Genomic DNA, 5,000 nt, shown 5'->3' with positions numbered 1-5,000 from the left:
TTATACCATCACGGACGCTAGTTTAATCGCGTTTAACGATCGATCCACGGTACAGAATGCAAAAATATGATTGTTAAAATTTTCGACTAATCGGTTCTAAGAGGCGAAGCAATACGCCGCTGGGACTTTGAAATATTTCGGAGCGCACCTAAAGTTCGTTATTTTGGCTAAACGGAGCGAAAATCTGCATTTATACCATCACGGACGTTAGTTTAATAGCGTTTAACGATCGATCCACGGTACAGAATGCAAAAATATGATTGTTAAAATTTTCGACTAATCGGTTCTAAGAGGCGAAGCAATACGCCGCTGGGACTTTGAAATATTTCGGAGCGCACCTAAAGTTCGTTATTTTGGCTAAACGGAGCGAAAATCTGCATTTATACCATCTCGGACGTTAGTTTAATAGCGTTTAACTATGGATCCACGGTACAGAATGCAAAAATATGATTGTTAAAATTTTCGACTAATCGGTTCTAAGAGGCGAAGCAATACGCCGCTGGGACTTTGAAATATTTCGGAGCGCACCTAAAGTTCGTTATTTTGGCTAAACGGAGCGAAAATCTGCATTTATACCATCACGGACGTTAGTTTAATAGCGTTTAACGATCGATCCACGGTACAGAATGCAAAAATATGATTGTTAAAATTTTCGACTAATCGGTTCTAAGAGGCGAAGCAATACGCCGCTGGGACTTTGAAATATTTCGGAGCGCACCTAAAGTTCGTTATTTTGGCTAAACGGAGCGAAAATCTGCATTTATACCATCACGGACGTTAGTTTAATAGCGTTTAACGATCGATCCACGGTACAGAATGCAAAAATATGATTGTTAAAATTTTCGACTAATCGGTTCTAAGAGGCGAAGCAATACGCCGCTGGGACTTTGAAATATTTCGGAGCGCACCTAAAGTTCGTTATTTTGGCTAAACGGAGCGAAAATCTGCATTTATACCATCACGGACGTTAGTTTAATAGCGTTTAACGATCGATCCACGGTACAGAATGCAAAAATATGATTGTTAAAATTTTCGACTAATCGGTTCTAAGAGGCGAAGCAATACGCCGCTGGGACTTTGAAATATTTCGGAGCGCACCTAAAGTTCGTTATTTTGGCTAAACGGAGCGAAAATCTGCATTTATACCATCACGGACGTTAGTTTAATAGCGTTTAACGATCGATCCACGGTACAGAATGCAAAAATATGATTGTTAAAATTTTCGACTAATCGGTTCTAAGAGGCGAAGCAATACGCCGCTGGGACTTTGAAATATTTCGGAGCGCACCTAAAGTTCGTTATTTTGGCTAAACGGAGCGAAAATCTGCATTTATACCATCACGGACGTTAGTTTAATAGCGTTTAACGATGGATCCACGGTACAGAATGCAAAAATATGATTGTTAAAATTTTCGACTAATCGGTTCTAAGAGGCGAAGCAATACGCCGCTGGGACTTTGAAATATTTCGGAGCGCACCTAAAGTTCGTTATTTTGGCTAAACGGAGCGAAAATCTGCATTTATACCATCACGGACGCTAGTTTAATAGCGTTTAACGATCGATCCACGGTACAGAATGCAAAAATATGATTGTTAAAATTTTCGACTAATCGGTTCTAAGAGGCGAAGCAATACGCCGCTGGGACTTTGAAATATTTCGGAGCGCACCTAAAGTTCGTTATTTTGGCTAAACGGAGCGAAAATCTGCATTTATACCATCACGGACGTTAGTTTAATAGCGTTTAACGATGGATCCACGGTACAGAATGCAAAAATATGATTGTTAAAATTTTCGACTAATCGGTTCTAAGAGGCGAAGCAATACGCCGCTGGGACTTTGAAATATTTCGGAGCGCACCTAAAGTTCGTTATTTTGGCTAAACGGAGCGAAAATCTGCATTTATACCATCACGGACGCTAGTTTAATAGCGTTTAACGATCGATCCACGGTACAGAATGCAAAAATATGATTGTTAAAATTTTCGACTAATCGGTTCTAAGAGGCGAAGCAATACGCCGCTGGGACTTTGAAATATTTCGGAGCGCACCTAAAGTTCGTTATTTTGGCTAAACGGAGCGAAAATCTGCATTTATACCATCACGGACGTTAGTTTAATAGCGTTTAACGATCGATCCACGGTACAGAATGCAAAAATATGATTGTTAAAATTTTCGACTAATCGGTTCTAAGAGGCGAAGCAATACGCCGCTGGGACTTTGAAATATTTCGGAGCGCACCTAAAGTTCGTTATTTTGGCTAAACGGAGCGAAAATCTGCATTTATACCATCACGGACGTTAGTTTAATAGCGTTTAACGATGGATCCACGGTACAGAATGCAAAAATATGATTGTTAAAATTTTCGACTAATCGGTTCTAAGAGGCGAAGCAATACGCCGCTGGGACTTTGAAATATTTCGGAGCGCACCTAAAGTTCGTTATTTTGGCTAAACGGAGCGAAAATCTGCATTTATACCATCACGGACGCTAGTTTAATAGCGTTTAACGATCGATCCACGGTACAGAATGCAAAAATATGATTGTTAAAATTTTCGACTAATCGGTTCTAAGAGGCGAAGCAATACGCCGCTGGGACTTTGAAATATTTCGGAGCGCACCTAAAGTTCGTTATTTTGGCTAAACGGAGCGAAAATCTGCATTTATACCATCACGGACGTTAGTTTAATAGCGTTTAACGATGGATCCACGGTACAGAATGCAAAAATATGATTGTTAAAATTTTCGACTAATCGGTTCTAAGAGGCGAAGCAATACGCCGCTGGGACTTTGAAATATTTCGGAGCGCACCTAAAGTTCGTTATTTTGGCTAAACGGAGCGAAAATCTGCATTTATACCATCACGGACGCTAGTTTAATAGCGTTTAACGATCGATCCACGGTACAGAATGCAAAAATATGATTGTTAAAATTTTCGACTAATCGGTTCTAAGAGGCGAAGCAATACGCCGCTGGGACTTTGAAATATTTCGGAGCGCACCTAAAGTTCGTTATTTTGGCTAAACGGAGCGAAAATCTGCATTTATACCATCACGGACGTTAGTTTAATAGCGTTTAACGATGGATCCACGGTACAGAATGCAAAAATATGATTGTTAAAATTTTCGACTAATCGGTTCTAAGAGGCGAAGCAATACGCCGCTGGGACTTTGAAATATTTCGGAGCGCACCTAAAGTTCGTTATTTTGGCTAAACGGAGCGAAAATCTGCATTTATACCATCACGGACGCTAGTTTAATAGCGTTTAACGATCGATCCACGGTACAGAATGCAAAAATATGATTGTTAAAATTTTCGACTAATCGGTTCTAAGAGGCGAAGCAATACGCCGCTGGGACTTTGAAATATTTCGGAGCGCACCTAAAGTTCGTTATTTTGGCTAAACGGAGCGAAAATCTGCATTTATACCATCACGGACGCTAGTTTAATAGCGTTTAACGATCGATCCACGGTACAGAATGCAAAAATATGATTGTTAAAATTTTCGACTAATCGGTTCTAAGAGGCGAAGCAATACGCCGCTGGGACTTTGAAATATTTCGGAGCGCACCTATAGTTCGTTATTTTGGCTAAACGGAGCGAAAATCTGCATTTATACCATCACGGACGTTAGTTTAATAGCGTTTAACGATGGATCCACGGTACAGAATGCAAAAATATGATTGTTAAAATTTTCGACTTATCGGTTCTGGATCACTGAAAAATCAAAAAAAATTATTAATTTTGATTAATTAAATTACATATGTAGTTTTATATTGTTATAGTCTCGTATTTGTTAATGTTTTGTCGTAAGAAAATGCAAAAATATCGTTTTAATGTTTTCGTCTCATCGGTTCTGGATCGCTGAAAAATCAAAAAAAAATATTAATTTTGATTAATTAAATTACAAATGGAGTTTTATATTGCTATAGTCGCTTATTTGTTAATGTTTTACCGTAAGAAAATGCAAAAATATCGTTTTAATATTTTCATCTCATCGGTTCTGGGCGGTTTTAAAATTTTTTAAAATATTAATTAAACCCATGATTTACATGAGAATGTGAATTTATTATGTCCTGCATGTTAATTTATTAATTTTCATGTATAGAACGTTATAAAATGAAAGGATATGTTCGACGATATTTTCAGTCTAAGTTTTACCGTGCCGGCGGGATGGTACGCTCTCACGGCGGTTTGCACAGGCATACGCCTGGGCGTAAGCCCATGCGTCGCCGACCTAGCGGCCGGCCGTTCGGTATTTATAGGAAGGCACTTTCGGTTCGCTCGGACCGGTCGGGAGTAGCGTCGAGCGTGTGGCTCTTTTATGACTTCGGTTGAAAAGCAGTCTACCGCTCCTCGAGAATATACTTTCTCGACTATTCTCGTTCCGGTTTTCCGTTGCGGATTATTATTAATCTCCACACAGCATTACCACGGGTCGGTGTCTAAGACCGAATGGCCCATATGTGGTGAGCCTTGTAATATAAGGCTGGTGACCTGTATGCACTTATAAATGTTGCATACTTGTACAAACTGAGCATCAACTGTCTGTAACCAAAATTTGTTAAAACTGAAAAAGTTATAAGATTGTATAAAATTTTTGAACCAAGAAAGTAGTGTTAGACGAAAATTCGTTCTATCACTTTTAGAAGGGAGACTGTTTGGAAATATTTAAAGTATAAAATACACAAAAGTCCACTGAATTATGAACAAAATTACGTCCCTGAATTTAAGAAAAGTCAAGAGGTGTCAGAAATAAAATCCTCTCTGATACGTTCAGAGAGGAAAATAAGTATGGAGAGAGGAGTAAAAATGAAAGAAGTTTTAAGGCTGGGGAAACTTCTAAAGGAGAGAGATTCCAACATATCTAATATGTACATTTAAAGCAAGTCCAAGGAACTCTCTCCGTTAATGTTTGAAAAGGTGTGTGCAGATGGAGGAGAAATGTATAAAGTACAGAGACGAGGTTGGTGGGCCCGCTCTAATGATAAAGATTATAAAAT

Source organism: Osmia lignaria, unplaced genomic scaffold (assembly GCF_051020975.1).
Source record: "Osmia lignaria lignaria isolate PbOS001 unplaced genomic scaffold, iyOsmLign1 scaffold0054, whole genome shotgun sequence".
Taxonomy (NCBI): Eukaryota; Metazoa; Arthropoda; class Insecta; order Hymenoptera; family Megachilidae; genus Osmia; species Osmia lignaria.
Note: the sequence above shows the minus strand (reverse complement) of the source record.